At 35.8% G+C, this 18,948-nt stretch overlaps 2 protein-coding genes and 2 long non-coding RNA genes across 4 annotated transcripts in view; 2 read left to right on the plus strand and 2 right to left on the minus strand.

Moving 5' to 3' along the window:
• The window catches only part of LOC309494374, a 184,386-nt gene that overhangs the window by 157,882 nt on the left and 7,556 nt on the right, over nucleotides 1–18,948 (plus strand). The gene's annotated exons all lie outside the window — the stretch shown is intronic.
• LOC309494367 (uncharacterized protein) overlaps nucleotides 1–18,948 on the minus strand; it is a 154,875-nt gene that overhangs the window by 23,337 nt on the left and 112,590 nt on the right. The window lies entirely within an intron of this gene.
• LOC309494326 (uncharacterized protein) overlaps nucleotides 1–18,948 on the plus strand; it is a 60,469-nt gene that overhangs the window by 16,016 nt on the left and 25,505 nt on the right. The gene's annotated exons all lie outside the window — the stretch shown is intronic.
• LOC309494084 lies at nucleotides 7,294–9,908 on the minus strand. The gene is made up of 2 exons (XR_014204220.1): nucleotides 9,328–9,908; nucleotides 7,294–8,340 (listed from the first exon to the last, which is right to left on the minus strand). It is a non-coding gene; the product is annotated as an uncharacterized lncRNA (long non-coding RNA).

Below are 18,948 nucleotides of genomic sequence, written 5' to 3' on the forward strand. Positions count from 1 at the left end.
TGAATTGTATTAAAAGCTGAGGAGAAGTCAATAAATAAAAGTCTGGCATGTGAGCCATTATTATCTAAATGCTTAAAAAGTAAATTAAGTAAAGTGACTGTGGCATCTTCCACCCCCCTACGGGGTCTATACGCATATTGCAGAGGGTCAAGTAGATGCTCCGTTTTCCTCAAAATTTCAGACCTCACCAATTTTTCAAATACTTTCATCACTATTGATGTGAGTGCCACTGGTCTAAAATCATTCAGGGTTTTAATGGTATTTGATTTAGGAACAGGGATAACCACAGCATCCTTCCAGACCTCAGGTACTAATTGTGCCTCTAAAGACTTGCTAAAAATGTGATGGAAAGGAATACTCAATTGCTTTGCACAGGTTTTGAGTATGCGCCCACAGATGTTATCTGGACCATGGCTTTTATTAACTCTTACAGAGAGGAATGCTTTTTGCACTTCTGTTTGCGTTATATTAAAATGTTGAACGTCTACAAGCTGGTTACTCAAATTGTCAATCTCATTGCTAAAATCAAAAATATTAAAACGATTGTAAAACTGAATAAGAGCACTGGCCAGCTCAGTATCTGAACTGAAACCATTCAGTGTGACTGGGCTGCTGCTCTTTAGATTCTGGAGGCCTGCTATGGTTTTCATTCTGTCCCATGCTGACCCAAGGTTGTTTGTTGCCATCTTGTTCTCCAGTTTGTATTTATAGTCTCGTTTTGCTTTGAGAATACCTATTTTTAGATCCTTTTTTGCTATTTGTAGTTCAGCAATGTCACCCCCCTTAAAACATGAGTTTTTTTTCTGTAAGCTATCTTTAACAGTTTTAGTTATCCATGGTTTGTTGTTAGGATAGATTTATCCTATAACACGATGGCCTACCCCTAACCCTGCCCCTAAACCTACCCGTCACTGGGGTTAAGACCAATCAGGGATGACTATACGCACTATACAGGACTAAAAGACACACGTGTGGTCCTTTGAGAAGTAATTAAGATTATTCTACAAACACTTTTAGTGTCCTGGTCCTCCTCCTTCTCCTGCCCCGGTCTTTTGGGCTGAGCGAAGTTTTAACAAAGTGTTGACTGTTTGTTTTGAACATCAGGAGTGAGAGAGAGCTTCAGCACAACCAGATCTAGCCTAGTTTTCCTGCAGATTAAGGTCTAACATTTCTGACATTAAACATCATGATCTAATTATTATGTAGTTGAGTATGGTAAGTATGCTTATAGCAAAGGGTTTTTGTACATTTTAATGTAAAAGACAGATTATACTTATTTGGATTTCAGTCTTTATTCAGGAAATTTGTCAGTAAATATAGATTTGTAACTGACTAAATCGACTCTTTAGACTGGATGTCGCTTTAAAGGGCACTTATTATGCAAAATTCACTTTTACATGGTGTTTGAACATAAATGTGTGTTGGCAGTGTGTGAGCAAAACCACCCTAGAATGATACAAATCCACCCAGTGTTTTTTTTACAATCTCAATAAATCATAAGCACTGTCTCAGAATGAGCTGTTCTCAGATTCTATGCAATGTGATGTAGAATTGCACAGGCCCCTCCCACGACTGTTGATTGACACTGCAGTTTGAGCATAGACCCGCCCTGAGGGAGTGGGACACAGTCCTCCAATGTTTTTGAGCAGCTGTAGACAAGAATGTCTCCTAAGCGATTGAGGTGTTTTTTTTGTTGGATGTAAGAATGAACATATCAGTCTTCATTTACTCTCGTTGTTACTCGAGGATGGATCTCAGCATCTCACCAACTGTTCGTGATCCAGCTTACACTCTCCGGAGCGACAGGCCTAACGTTACTGATCACGGCAGAAATGAAAGTGAGAGCGCGCACTTTATGACAGCTCATCGAACAGTTTTACGGATTTACAGTGTACCAGTTTATTAAGCACAGATTGAAAAGGTGTGTTTATATTTGTTTACTGTTAGTTGTAACGAGTGTTTTGTGTACTTCGCTGTGTATGTTCCATGCTAATGAAAGGGAGAGAGAGAGAGAGAGAGAGTTTATGGATAAGACATAATGCTCACATCTTATACTGTGTTTATTTAGCTGCTCTTCCAATGATTTTCTGGAGTAAAACTAACGCTTCCTCTTTTGTGTCATGTACAATAAACTTAATTGAACTCATCAGTATATTTTGGTCATCATTCGGACGAGGTCTCCTACAGCAGGCTTGTATTAATAGTGGATAAAAGCAGATAACAAATAAGTTATAATCATAATTAAGCTAAACTATACCTGTTCAATCTCCATACAGTATTTATTCTCTGGCTCTGTGGGCATTATTGTCCGACTCCGAGTCAAAATGAACACCGCAACTGCATAGGCGTAATTTGCGGGTGGGACGGGTGGGACATGTCCCCACCACTTTTTTGCTAAGGTCGATATTGTCCCCACCACTTTTGAAACATCTCGCGGCACGAATGTACCGATAAAAAATAAATAAAACATCTCCAGTTAACTAGCAGAGCATTCATTTAATTTGTTTGTTAAATAAGAGGCGATCTAGCCCTAAAATGTGTTGTTTCTGAAATAAAGTGATCAGAGTGCTCGTTGCCGATGCGATCAGTGGCGCGGATACTGTGTTCTCTAGTGGCTCGCGCACAGTCTTCACTCGGACGCGCGCTTCAATCCGTTGTGGAGACTCTCTATTCGTTCCGGTGAAATTACAAAACAAAATGCGTACAAACGTATCCTTGCCTGATATACAACCACTGATAAACATAATCGGTTTTGATGAGGAGAAAAAGAAAAGAAAAAAAAAACGATATGAGTGCGGATTAGAACCCAGAACCTCTGCTCTGACACGCTTGGCAAAAGTTCTACCACTGGACCATTTAAATGTACTCTTTACCTAACGGATCTTTATTCACGTGAAAATTCTCACTACAAACAACATCAAACCTATACCAAACATATACCAAATTAAACCCGATGTATTTAAATCGATTGCTGGACATCGTAATGTTATTGTACATACATCTGATTTATGATTTTGCATACCCATTCTTTTTGATAATATTCAGTGTTGGAATTGATGATGATGAATGAGTACAAACAAATAATATTTTAAATTAACTACTAACAAAATTATCTTTATGATTTTGCATACCCATTCTTTTTGATAATATTCAGTGTTGGAATTGATTATGATGAATAAATACAAACAAATAATATTTTAAATTAACTACTAACAAAATTATCTTTTTATTTGTGCATAATTTGACAAAAATAGCAGAATAAAATATTTTATATGTGAAATGTACCTGGTTTTTATGTATACTGTTCACCTCATTTCATTTTGTTGGCTCTTGGGTAACTGGAAACAATAACTTTTGAAGAAATCATTTTCACTTGATAAAATAGGCTATTAAAATGTTATATGTTTATTTATTTTCGGTTTATCATAGTTTTACAATGAATTTGATTGATTGAAAGTCTAGAGCTGGCAGGGTAAATCAAAATCTATATATAAAAGTAATTTAAAACATTCACACGTGATAAAAAGAAAAGATTAATCTAATTGTTTGAATCAACAACTAGAACATTTAAATAATAACCATTTCCATCCTCAGGAGTTCTGGCGCGGCCGTTGTGACGTCATAAGCACTCAGTCAAAAGTTCGGTGAGTGAATGCAGTGTCGAGAAGTGAATCTGCTGCATCGCGTGACATCAGAGAGTAGGGGGAGGCTGCAGACCTGGAGCCTGTAGATCTACGCCCTAAGCAGTTTTACGCCCCAGGCAGTTTTACGCCCCTGTTGTTCCTTCCTGATGTGTCCAATAGGGGGAGGCTGTACAGCGACACGAATTGAGGTATATTAAATAATCCGCTGAAGTTATTGTTTTTTAGCAATGATGCAACATTTATTATTTATAAACGATTAACTTGATAGAGCTAGGTAGATATCAATTCATTTTTATATATCAATGGATGGGTCTATAATTTATTTCGAGAGACAAAAAGTTCTGGACGGTCAGGTTGATGTTCTGTCTGGCTTAAATGTATAAGTTATAGCTTACCACGTGTAAGTTTAGCTGCCCCTAGTCTTCTCTACTCACTTTCAAAATTAATTTTCTTTTGAATTTTCTTTTGTTGCCTGTCTTGATCTTGCCTCTTCTGGTAAGACCATTTACTCCTTTCTGGTTTGAGTTGTTTCTTATAAAATGAGATGATCTAACTATCTAATGTAGGCTATATCTAAATATACATTTTTCTTAAAATAGCTTACTGATCTGGATTAAAATGTAGGCTGTGTGCACTTAATGTGGGATTTATCATACTCTGTATTTGCCAAGTAACTTGCATGATGCATCCCATAAAGGTGTGTGTTTGCTTTAGCTACTTAAAGGCACAATATGTATTTTTTTTATTTAAAAATATAAAAAATCACTATATCTATGTTATATATTTTTTAAAGTTGTGTATTTACATTATCCCGACAGTTCCAATTAACTTCTAAATCCAGAGAAATTAATATTTTAATTCGAAGACACGGACCGTGTCTTTATTTCCGTTTTGTCGCCGTCAATGCCGTCATATCCGTGTTGTCTCTGGTTTCCGCTCGTGCTGCCATGGCAACCAGAGCTATGAACCAGAGCCCTCTGATAGTAACCAAACTGACGCGGACAACTGTGTAGTTCGCAATGTCTATTTGCACGCTGTTGTTGTTTCGTTCAAACATTATGGACCATGGCAAGCAGACTTTGGATAAAAAAGGAGAACTAAACCGAGAATCAATATCAGCGCGGTGTTTTCGAGATGCCTAGAGCTCCCATGGACACTATATAAACGAGAGCTCCACGTCCGAGACTTCGACAACTCCTACATGTACTTTATTAAACAGGTGAGCACATTTACATAAAACTAATCAAGGTTATATAGTTCAACAATGATAAAATGTTAGAATATGATCTGTATGTTATTCTAATGTTGATCTAGCTAGCTTACTGCTAGTCTCATACAGACAAACTAACGTTAACACATACATTTCAACACATTCAAATGCAGTTTAGAGTGATAGTGTAATGTTAGACCAAGTGAAACAGCGCTGCGTTACCTCTCAAGTTTAATTTGTCTAATAAACTGACCTGTGAGTAGTAATTCTGCACTTGAGTGTAGTTCGGTAGAATGAAATGTCCATATTCCTTTTATATCCGCGGGACTCGCATCGCGTTTGGAGCTGATAGCTGTCTCTTAGCAATCCCGAACTGCTTCATATCACAGTCATGATAAAAGCATCGATGTATTCAGTAATCTATGGAATTATTCTTGTGCCAATAATAATGAACGTAGCTTTTCAAGAAACTAATGAAAATATAAATTGAAACTGAATAAAATATCTTTGAAACTGAAAAAGAATAAATCGCAGGCAATTTTTTTTACTTCGTTTTTAATACACTGCATGTTTTGCTAACTATTTCTCATATTTCAGTCGCTGATCTGAACTTACAAATGCGCTTCCAGAGTTTTCATTTACGCTTCTGAAGTTTTCGTTTACGCTTCTGGGCCCGTATTCATAAAGAATCTTAATGCAAAGAGTAGCTCCTAGTGACAAAATTCTAAGAAAATTCTTAGAAATGTGGGCGTTTACTCTTAAAATTAAAGAAAAAATCCTAGTAAAGAAAAAAGTAATTCAGAAAGCATCTTAACCCTTAAAAGAGATCTTAAGCTCAAAATTGTTAGGAGCACGGACGAGGACTTTTAAGAGGCTTACGAGTTTCTTTAGCAGAGGAGAAAATGGCAGAAAGACGAAGAGGGAGAAGAAATGTGTTGCAGACAATGAATAACAGTGAGTTCATAAGACGCTATAGATTAGATCGTGCAGGGATCATGTTTGTGACTGATCTTATTAGAGACACGCTAACATCTCTGACACAGCACAGCGCCAGAAATGAAAGTAATCACTACATTACGATATTTGGCAACTGGGAAAATTCCATGTTTGATACATTAAAACCAACATTCAAACCACCACTTAAATAGACATGCCAGCAATCAGTGTAATTGGAAAGAGTGGAACAATTTTTATCATTCTAAGCCAATCAAATACCTTATAGGAAATTAAATGCATGGTAAAAAAAAAAAAAAAAAGGATTTATATACACATATAAAATGTGTGTGTGTGTGTGTGTGAGAACGGTCAAATAGGAAAAATTACGCATGTAATTTCAAAGTGAAGGCTTAGAATAGACCCTATACTTAATATCACTTTTTTTGTTTTTTCTTGGACAACCAACCAATCACAGTCATCAAAAGATTGTGTCATACATAGCAACGGGGTCAACCCCGCCTCCTTACTAAGATGAAAGTTTTTGTCTTTTCCTTACTCAGAGTTGCTCTCAGATCGGTCCCGAATCGCTTTTAAGCTAAGACTCCTACGTAAAAGTTTTTAAGCTAAATTAAGAGTTTTCTTAGAGGATTCTTAGAATCTTTATGAATACGGGCCCTGGAGTTTTCGTTCCCCATTCTGACACATTTCTCTTGTGGGGGCGGGACTAGTGGCAGTGTGTTCTCATTGGCTACTGAGGTTTTGACTGACAGCTTCTTCACCTGGAAGTGAAGACGTCAGTGTTGTGTTTACATGTGTGGATGTGAGCGTCTGTAATTACAGCTTTCTATTTCATTTTAGTGATATTAAGTTAGGTTTGTTTTTTAATTTGATCTGTATTTACCTGCTGCTACTACTTTGTCGACAGAAGCTTTTAGGAGCACAAGAGATCTATTCAGTCTATTCAGGTGTAATTGTACATTAAAGTACTGTATATAATACTTAAAATATTGTAGTGTCCAATGTTTTCGGAGAATATTTGTTTATTCCTGATGATTATTTCCATGTTAGGCTCTGATTAGGTTGAGCTGTCACAATTTAAAGAGAATACTAGCAAACGTGTGTGATATATTCAGCCGTCAATTAAGTCTCACTTCAACCAGGTAATCAAGGTTGGCAACCATGGCCATCACACTACTCATTGTTAGCATGATATACATTTACACCATCAAAATGAATGATCACTTAAATAAGAGGAATTTAAACAATATGAAAATTACAGTCGTGGCCTGCTGTCAGATACAGACCTCAAAGGGTATTTCATTACCTATGTCACACAAAGAATGTTCTTGTTGCCATTTTTTATTGATAATTGTATTTAGTTATTTCATTTAATTAACACTATCTTCTAACATTTAAAATTGTAAATATATTTTAACAATCATCAACCGTTTCAATGGTGACTTATACAACCAGTTAAATGAATGTAATTGAAAATATGAAATAAAATAAATGTACATTCTTTATTGTCACTAAAGCATATACACAAGTATCAGAGTGAAGGTCTTGGATGCAATTATGTTGTGACAGGAAAGACCAGAATCCACAAAACATTAACTGCATAATATACATGTAATGCACAGTATTCTCATGATATACATTACTATACAAAATGCACAATTACAAATACAGAATACATATTTATAATTCATATACATTTTAAATGTTGCAATGATTCTTTGAGCAGTTCCTGTTGCAGTACAATTAACAAAGCAGTGACTGGATACAAGCAGTGCAAGGATAGTCCACCCAAAAAATTTGAATTCTCTCATCATTTACTCTTCTTCATGCCACCCCAGATGTATATTACTTTCTTCTTCACATTAACATAGACAAAGATTTTTAAGGAAATAATCCATCTCTGTGAGTCCATATAATACAAGTGGATTGTAACCCATGTACGTAAGACAGTTGGTCGGAAGTGATTTTTAATAGTTAAAACAGTTTACATTATTAGTATTTCTTTTATCTAGCCTGTTGTTTGACTTCAGAAGGCATTGATTCATCCACTGAGGTCGCATGGATTATCGTCACACTCACTAGTGAGTGTGTGGTTATTAGGACTCGCAGAGATGGATTACTTTCCTTACAATCTTAATTCGTGTTTATCTGTAGAAAGAAAGTAAAATGCATCTGGGACAGCATGAGGGTGAGTAAAATAAGTGAGAATTTTATTTTTGGGTGAACTATCCCCTTAACATTCATATGCTGTTGGTATGATAATCCAAGATCAGCATAGACTAATAAGAATAAAGTGCAACCTCTTGTGTACTTGTGAACTGTGTTTGTTTTAATCTAGAGGAAATTTAAATATTTGCTATTTTATAATAAAATAAAATAAATCAGGTGTCTGAAGATCAAGATCCCAGTCATTCAAAGGTGATGTGTCTGAACAAAGTAAGATTATTGTCTGATAGGGACAGTGGATCTCTGGTACTGTCACTCCATCCTCTTTGTCAGCATCAGAATTTTGTTTATGGAAAAGTTGCTCCACTCCTGGAAAATGAGAGAGGAAATGTATTATAATCTAACAATACAAACTGCTTTGAACTCCCACATACAGTAACACGTTGCAGACTTAAAATATTTATTCCAAACAAATTATATAAATGTTTTAAGGGATTTTACAGTACTAAATATTTACCTCGGAGTCATGCAGCATTTATCATCTGTAATACGGTTGTGTAACCAGTAGATGGCTGTATAGCCCTATATATAAACATATATCAAAGGCTGTGTATTCCCTAGTTGCTGGATGTTTTCAGTCATAATAACTTGCATGTATTAAGTTTTTAATTTGGACATATATTTATTATTAAAGACTATTAAAGATTAAACTTTTTCTCAGAAATGTTCATTTGAAGTGCAATTGTTTGCATTATTATTATTAGTCAAATATGGACAGAAAAAGCATTTTGTTTCTCATACTAGCTACATATAATAGCTTTATCAGTCATCTTCATCACACTAAAGTAATCAGAATAAATATTGCGACCAGGGCGATACATCAAAATAATTGAGTGTTTACATATTATGAACAGAGACGTGGTCTGTGGTCAAGTCGTGTCTCTCCTCTTTCACAAACTCTGCATCGCAAATTAATCAGCAATTAAGAAATTCAGGTTTAAATAGCTTTATCGGCATGGTAAAAAAAGGCTTTACATTGCCAAAGTTGAATCAGGCAGTGATTGACAGCGCTCTGGTCCTATGGCATCGGTCATTGACTGATACAGTACAGATACTGTACAGTACTCTAGCCCAATGTTGTTTGGGGTGGCTGAGGGGAAATATGATCTAATCGAAGACTGTAAAGTTAACCGAATGTAGATAAACAAGTCATGTAATGATTGGGCTAAGTTAAATCAAGACAACACAGCTGTATAATGTTATGGGCTCTCACTGAGCTCTAAAATGCCTCTCCACCTGAAAAAAGCCAGTACTGTATTATAAATATTAGTATAGTATTAAAAAAAATCAGACTTACCACGAGTAGGCTATCCAGTATCCTGATAGCGACGATGACTAATGATAATGATATCATTCGTCTGTAGGCTACTCTTCCTTCTATAAGAAATCATCTCAACAATATAGTGTAGCAGGAAATAAATACAGAAATAAACTTAATATCACTAAAATGAAATAGAAAGCTGCGCTTACAGACGCTCACATCCACACATGTAAACACAACACTGGCGTCTTCACTTCCAGGTGAAGAAGCTGTCAATCAAAAACTCAGTAGCCAATGAGAACACACTGCCACTAGCCCCGCCCCCACGAGAGAAATGTGTCAGAACGGCGAACGAAAACTCCAGAAGCGTAAACGAAAACTTCAGAAGCGTAAATGAAAACTCTGGAAGCCCATTTGTAAGTTCAGATCAGCGATTGAAATATGAGAAATAGTTAGCAAAACATGCAGTGTATTAAAAACGAAGTCAAAAAATTTGCCTGCGATTTATTCTTTTTCAGTTTCAAAGATATTTTATTCAGTTTCAATTTATATTTTCATTAGTTTCTTGAAAAGCTACGTTCATTATTATTGGCACAAGATTAATTCCATAGTAATCCATATACATTATTAGATCGGTCGGCTTGACGTTGACGAAAAAATCCATAATTCATAGCAAATGTTGCGTCATCAATCTACGCCTTTGTTTTTGTAAATAGGTTAGCGACCCCTAGTGGAGAAAAAATCCCATACTGTACGTTTAAGGAAATTAAAATCTCTCTCTCTCTCTCTCTCTCTCTCTCTCGAAACTTGTATAAACTATAAACACCCATCTCTTTTTTTAACTGCATTCCAAACCAATTCATGGATTTCATCAGGTCCCTTTCCACAGGTGTATAAAATCAAGCACCTAGATTATGAATGCAGACTGCATTGTGCTTGATTAATACACCTGTGGAAAGGGACCTGATGAAATCCATGAATAGCTTCTCTAGTAAATAAATGACTTACAGAGACATAAGGACATGTTTTTAATGTCATTTTCAATTTTATAGTTTATCTCAGTTGCTTTGGTGCATTTCTCAGATCACACCTGAAATCACATCATCTTGCACTTGTGCACATCATAAAAGCAATTTCTCATTTTATACAAATTGCAAATGCTTCGGTATATTCATGCAATTGATAATGTACAACTGTCTGCTGTTTCCTACATTATCAACTCTTTATGTCATGTTGATCAAAATATAGGCCTATTATACTAGTTCCTTGCATAAGTCATTAAATGCAAAATGGTTGACTAGTTGTCATAAACTGTTAAGCATGTTTTCAATACATTTCTATTACACTTTATTTTGTAAATGTGTCCTGAATTGATAAATTGCGGAGGTGTATTTAGAATTTCACTAATGAAGGAAATAATGAATTGATATAATGAATAATGATGAAATGTACCAAAGCAACTGTGATAAAAAATTAAGGATTCAGGAATTTTATACAAAATTTAACAGTGAGTCCTGCTGCTTGTGAATTTGACAAGATCAAATTCACCATGGATGTCCTTTTTACATTTTTTTATGTTTAATTTTTTTGTTTTTGTATCAGTGAGCAGAAGAACTTTGACAGGAGGATAGAAAAACAGTTAAAGAAGAGTGGCAAGCCATAGGGGAGCTGTATGTAGCTGTTTTGCTGTTTTGTAGCTGTATGATGACTAAGTGAATAGTACAGCAGATATTTAATCGAGAATCCATATGATTACACAGTGCTGTCTAATGGGCTAAATATGGTTAAAATCTAATTGTAACTTTATATAAATTCACAACAACATATTTCACTCAGTCTCCTGTATAAAAACATACAGTGAATATTCTATTATTAATTATTATTATTATTTATTCAATATTAATATATTCAATATTCAATGAACTATTCTACAGTAGGTCATGTATCATTACTTGTCATCTGATCCAACTATGTGTGTTATTTTTTAATTAATAAAAACAAATAGTCTTCTGTATCTATACACGGGTTTCTTGTATACAAACAATACCGGATGCGCGCGCATCCAGGAGGCAAAAAAATGCTATCTGTTATGCCGAGTTCTGTAATAAAAGAATAAAAGGACATTGTAATTAACGTAGATTTCGCATTGTTTGTAATTTTTTGTTGACTCAATAATAAACTGCAATTTCAGAGTTGGATCTGTTTGTTTGTGTTTCATATTAATATAACATTATGTAAAAAGTCCAACTGTTTACGAATCAAAATCCGGACATACTGTGATGCATGTATGAATTATCATGTTAGACTAAGTTAGTAATGTAATAGTCAATGTTAGCAGTGCAGCATCTAGAGCCCGAATTTGCTTTTATATAAGTTAACCTTGTTTACGTTACTTTACGACCTGCAACATTTCATGACTGCACACACATAACGTTACTTACTGTAAATCAAAGATTTGACGATGGATTATGTGCTGTCATGAGCACATACTAGAGTTTAACTGCTCAACCAGTTATGAACAGTGAAAAAAATACATGTTTATTTTTTCAAACAGCTATTTAGATCGCAAATTCGACATTTAGTATACCAAGTGTGTAGTATACAAGAAAACATTCAAATAAATGCTGTTCTTTTGAATTTTCTATTCATCAAAGAATCCTAAATAAAATATGTCACAAAAATAAGAAGCAGCACAACTGTTTTCAACATTGATAATTATCAGAAATGTTTCTTGAGCATCAAATCATCATATTAGAATGATTTGTGAAGGATCATGTGACACTGAAGACTGGAGTAATGATGCTGAAAATTCAGCTTTAATAAATTACACGTTTTCTTTTTGAATGCATTTTAAAATGTATGTTCCAATAATATTTCATAATATTCCTGTTTTACATAATTTTTTAGCACAAGAGACTGCTTTCAAAAACATAAAAATCTTACCAACCCCAAACTTTTGAACAGTAATTTCGGATAAAATAAATTATAATTATATATATCAGGCCATACAATTGCTGGCCACTTGTCATCCACAATCCAAAGATCGTCATGTATTGCGTGGGGATCCGGCAAGATCTCACCATTGCTGAGAGTAAGTTTTTTTAATATTATCGCCATGTACATGTGTGAAGTCATGAAATGTTGCAGGTCGTAAAGTAACGTAAACAAGGTTAACTTATATATAAAAGCAAATTCGGGCTCTATAGATGCTGCACTGCTAACATTGGCTGTTACATTACTAACTTAGTCTAACATGATAATTAGCATTTTGACTTAGTGACAACACCACCACTATGCTACTAGCCTACCCTAAACCCTTTAACGTTACTCTGGTACGAAGGCCGCGGGTCTTTTCTGCCTCCTGGTTGCGTGCGCATGCAGTGATGATGTCGCCGAGAAATCCATGTATAGGCTGAGTGAAGAGACTGAGTGAAGCCCAACCTAATATCTACAGATATTTTAATCCATAGTGCAGATTTATACTAAAACGTTTATATTTAAATTAACAAAAAACACAATTTCGGGCAAAATCTATGAACGGGACGATTATTAATGTCTGTGTAAGTTTTGAGCGTCGATTTAATGGTGTTATTTCGCAGTATATCCCCCTACTGGACGCATCAGGAACAGCAGGGGCGTAAAACTGCCTGGGGCGTAAAACTGCTTGGGGCGTAGATCTACCGGCTCCAGGTCTGCAGCCTCCCCATATAGACATCAGAGGTAGGAAAAACTATATTTACATTGTTTCGCCATTAGATGGCGGCAAATACTGTCTTTATGAGACAGTCTGTCAGACGCAAATGACTAGCGTGTCAGGGCACGGGAAAACCCCTTAACTGTTAAAAGTTCAAGATATCGCAGCGGACATTCAAACAGATTTTTATTAGGAATATATGACTGAGCTGAAGGAAAATGCTATACCAACTGTAAATGCAGGTACTCTCGCTTACTCAATCTCTCACAATACTCTACTCTATAAGCTTCAATGAACAATATCAGTGAGAATATTATGTTTACGTTGCTAAGATGGTTGCTAGGGGTGTTGTGCAGTGAAACATTGAACCATTGAAGCGATCATTGCCGTGTTTTATCGTGAAAAAACCCCACTAAAGTTAATCAGAACCAAGGACTGGAACTACCCGTTTTATATAGATAAATATACTGCAGATAATGGCTTTATTGGTCAATTATGTTGTTTAGCATTTATAATTGCAAGATGTTTTTTCCTTACATTTTCGACTTGATAATTTCTCTTGTTTTAATAATTTGTTTATTTGCTTTGGTAACGTACTATTTTCACAATTTTCTAAACTCGTAGCTCAAAAATCCAAACTGATAACACTAGTAACCCAGCTAACATTAGTCATTCTTTCAGAACCTGATCCCATGCTTTCATTACAGTTATGCACATTTTCAGTCGACATTAACATTGTTTCAAAACACAAAATGATCTTATTTTGTGTTCAGCAGGACAGAGAACCCAAACCCTACAGGACTGGAACAACTTGAGGGTGAGTAAATAATGACAGGATTTTCATGTTTTGGTGAACTAGCCTATCCCTTTAACAGCCGTTAATTTTAATAGCAAACAGTGCAATATTCATGTTTCAAATCACCCTCTTTGCTGAAATAAGTAACACAGGCTACAGGTGCCACTTTAGAAAATACATTTGGGCAATTCCACGCAAAACTGTCACATCCATAACGCCAACACAATGCCATGGTATTTAGTTGGCGTTATGGATGTGACAGTTTTGCGTGGAATTGCCCATTTACATTACCTAAATTACGTAACAAAATCCATAATATTTATCTATCATGTGTGTTATCAAAAGATGTGTTGAAGTTATGAAACTGCCATGAAGTTTTGTGCTAGGACAGTTTTCTGCCAATACAGTAAATGTTCTCACTGTGCCATATAACTGAATCTGTATTGTAGTTGACCTTTATAAGGGTGAGTTACAGTAATTGGTACTATACGGTTATCCGGACCACACGATGGCCTACCCCGCCCCTAAGCCTACCCGTCACTTGGGTTAAGACCAATCATACGATGGGGTTAAGACCAATCATCCGATGGCCTACCCCTAACCCTGCCCCTAAACCTACCCGTCACTGGGGTTAAGACCAATCAGGGATGACTATACAGACTATACGGGACTAGAAGACACGTGTGTGCCGGATAACCGTATAGTTCCCAGTAATGTCTCTACCATGGTAATCTGTTTACGGTATCACATGGCATGCTGTAATGTAAAATGCTGTGTTTGGTGACATCTGTCTCCCTTCTGATGCATCTCTGATCAATCTGATGTTATACACATCATTCATTGACTGTTTCCTGTCGCTAGTCTATCCTGCTCTGTTCACAAATTGCTAATCTCTCTGTCACACACACACACACACACACACACACACACACACACACACACACACACACACACACACACACACACACACACACACACATATGCAATGTAAAAAAAATTTGTGTGAAAACACATAAATTGATCACATAGAATTCAAAACTTACATTTATTTATTATGTATATCTAAATAATTTATTTTTACCCCCTTGCATTTCTTTTTATAGTGTAAATATACCTAATTTGATCACGTAGGAATCAAGTCAATATTTTGAGAAACAAAAACATTTTCCACTGTTGCATTTGTTTATTGTGTAAAAAATATTGAATGTATACAAGTCACGTCACCTCTATTTCTAAAGCGAGATTGTTTCTAAGCAGCTTTACAATATAACAAATAACAATTTCAAATTCTCCTGAAAAGCGTCTCTTACAAGCCAATAGTGTCATCAATCAGCTCAAGTCAGATCAGTGTTGACTTGAAGTGTAGAGTTAATAACTGTAAAGTTCATTAATTGTGCATGCATACAGTGTATTTGTGCACACGTTTGCGTGAGAGCTATGACAAACTACACTGCACACTGAACAAGCAAAAGTGTTTTAAACGTACAGTATGTAATTTTTTTCGCCGCTAGGGGTAAAAACCTCTTACAATAACAAAGGCGTAGTTTGATGACGCAACATTTGCCAAGAATTATGGATCTTGTCGTCAACGTCAAGCCGACCAATCTATTAATGTTTATGGATGAGTAAATACATCAATGTTTTTTATCATGACTGTGATATGAAGCAGGTCGGGATTGCTGAGAGACAGCTATCAGCTCCATCCGCGGATATAAAAGGAATATGGACATTTCATTCTACCGAACTACACGCAAGTGCAGAATTACTACTCACAGGTCAGTTTATTAGACAAATTAAACTTGTGAGGGAACGCAGCGCTGTTTCACTTGGTCTAACATTACACTATCACACTAAACTGCATTTGAATGTGTTGAAATGTATGTTATTCTGTGTTAGTTTGTCTGTATGAGATAGCAGTAAGCTAGATCAACATTAGAATAACATACAGATCATATTCTAACATTTTATCATTGTTGAACTATATAACATTGATTAGTTGTATGTAAATGTGCTCACCTGTTTAATAAAGTACATGTAGGAGCGGTCGAAGTCTCGGACGTGAAGCTCTCGGCATCTCGAAAACACCGCGCTGATATTGATTCTCGTTTTAGTTCTCTTTTTTTATCCAAAGTCTGCTTGCCATGGTCCATAATGTTTGAACGAAACAACAACAGCGTGGAGATAGACATTACGAACTACACAGTTGTCCACGTCTGTCGCCTTGGTTACTATCAGAGGGCTCTGGTTTCTATGGCAGTACGAGCGGATTTTTTGCGGATATGACGACATTGACGGCGACAAAACGGAAATAAAGAAACGTGACGTGTCTTCGAATTAAATTACAAATTTCTCCTGGTTTGAAAGTTGTTGGAAACAGTCGGGATAATGTAAGTACACACACACACACACACACACAAAAAAAACATAGATATAGTGATTTTTTATATTTTTAAAGCAAAAAAGATACGTATTGTACCTTTAAATTTTACACATCCGTCTGTAGTTTGACGTGTAAATGACTAATCATTAGATTGTTTGTGTGTTGTGTGCATGTTTTGTGTAGTTTAGAGAAAAGGAGACCGTTTCAGAAATTGTGTGTAAGCTATCCGATTGTTAAGTCTGACGTCACGTGTGACGTTTTGGGTCCAAGCGCTCCTCTCGTCCAGAAATAACAACGGTGGAACCTGTAAATTTATTTACGATCACGTCCTTCTTAGTGAGTAGTGGTGCAACGGATCATCATTGATCCGTGATCCGTTCGGATCAATATCTTCGGTTCGGCACTCACGTGATCCGCGGATTGATTTATGAAAAAAAAGTTGTGCGCATGTTCAGTCCACACACAGCGTGGTCATGGCGAGCGTTATGAACCGCAGAGAGCGTGACGCCTCATTCGCGCCGCAAAACCTCCAGACGTGCGTAAACGCGTCTTTACATTGACTTCACATTGAAATCACTCGCGCCAGACCATAGACATGCGCCAGACGCTCTATTCACGTTTGGTGTGAACGCAGCATGGGTGACGGCGAGAGAGAGAGAGAAAGAGTGCCTGCGAGTGCGAGCGAGCAAGGTAATACGTTGTCAAATATGTTTAAACTTAAATGAACTACATATACAAGTAGTTATGTCTCTTTGTATTAATTTGTCCTGTTATTGACATAGGCCTAATGCACGTCATTGACAAAATGCGCAACCAGATGTTCGAATAATTCGAATATGTGTTTTTTAGAGGGAATATTCGAACGTCATTTTTGAGCAATTTTGACAGCCCTATATGACAGTGGAAACACATAAAGCATTGGTCCATGTTTAAAGGAAGGAGATGCCTTTTTATGTTGCACTTTAAGTTGTTTTTCATTAATTATGTTAAAAAGAAGATATTATGCCTTGTGCACTTTAAGTTGATTTTATATATTTTAATTTAATAATTTAAAAGTGTTAATACATTTTTTTTTTTTTTTTTTGCTGATCCGAAAAATGATCCGATCCGTGACTCTGATCCGAGAAACGATCCGAACCGTGAGTTTTTTGATCCGTTGCACCCCTATTAGTGAGGCACCCTTGGCGGTCAAAAAGGGTTTAAATTCCTTTAACACCAACAGAGTGGTTAGTGTAGCTCATCACTCAGATGGCATAATTAAGGGTAGAGTCCAGGCATCAATGAAAAAGAAGATTTACGAGGTTGAAGTGAGTTAGCTCGGGACACGGGACACAGCACTGCGGCATTGTAAAAACACTCAATAATAACCAAAACATCAGCGAAAGCGGTAGGTAGGTAGAGAGGACCTGGACTTTGGACCCGGAAAGAGTATTGGTTACGTCACGACTTAACAACCGAATAATAAGAGTTTTGAAAATGTAACACTTGCTTGTGGAAATTGTGCCAAAGCAATAAAAAAAAAACTGTAATTGCATATTGGTTGTTTCCCGGGACTTTCAGGTCAGGCTATGCTGATTGTTGTTATGCTTTTTCAGTTTTTTTTTAGTTTAGCACTCACAATTGCAGATTGTAATGTGCTATAATCATATATATGTGTATATATATATATATATATATATATATATATATATATATATATACAGTGCTATGCATAAGTTTAGACACCCATGCTAAAGTTGACTAAAAAGAGGACAAAAAAATCATCTTTTGGAAATTTAACTTAATGCCTTAATAAAAAAAAATTAGGAAAAATCCAACCTTTAAGGGCACCAATTTTCTTTGTGAATGAATAATGTATCGTAAATAAATAAATGTTCTTCCTTAAAATACAGGGTGCATAAGTCTGGACACCCCTATGTTAATAGCCCCACATCATCACATAGCCTTCACCATACCTAGAGATTGGCATGGAGTATTTTCCATAAGATCATCTCTCAATGCAAATCAAACCAGCTATTAGGCTAACTGAAATAAAACCATGCCAATCTCTAGGTATGGTGAAGGCTATGTGATGATGTGGGGCTATTTTAATTCCAAAGGCCAAGGGAACTTTATCAGGATGCATAGTATCCTGGATCCATGAAGTAACTGGCCTTTAAAAATAAAAATCTGCCTGCCTCTATGGGAATTTAACATAGGGGTGTCCAGACTTATGCACCCTGTATTTTAAGGAAGAACATTTATTTATTTACGATACATTATTCATTCACAAAGAAAATTGGTGTCCTTAAAGGTTGGATTTTTCCTGATTTTTTTTTAATTAAGGCGTTAAGTTCAATTTCCAAAAGATGATTTTTTATTCCTCGTTTTAGTCAACTTTAGCATGGGTGTCTAAACTTATGCATAGCACAGTATATATAAATAGATAGACGGAACAAACAGACAGACAGCTTATTTTGTTATACTTATATATATATATACACACACACACACACTACCGTTCAAAAGTTTGGGTTCAGTAAGATTTTTTTATGTTTTTAAAAGAAGTATCTTCTGCTCACCAAGGCTGCATTTATTTGATAAAAAAACAATAAAAAAACAGTAATATTGTGAAATATTATGACAATTTAAATTGACTTTTTTCTATTTTAATATATTTTAAACTGTAATTTATTCCTGTGATCAAAGCTGAATTTTCAGCATCATTACTCCAGTCTTCAGTGTCACATGATCCTTCAGAAATCATTATAATATGATGATTTGATGCTCAAGAAACTGTTGAA

The sequence above is a fragment of the Leuciscus leuciscus genome (assembly GCF_965113295.1).
Source record: "Leuciscus leuciscus genome assembly, chromosome: 3".
Classification (NCBI taxonomy): Eukaryota; Metazoa; Chordata; class Actinopteri; order Cypriniformes; family Leuciscidae; genus Leuciscus; species Leuciscus leuciscus.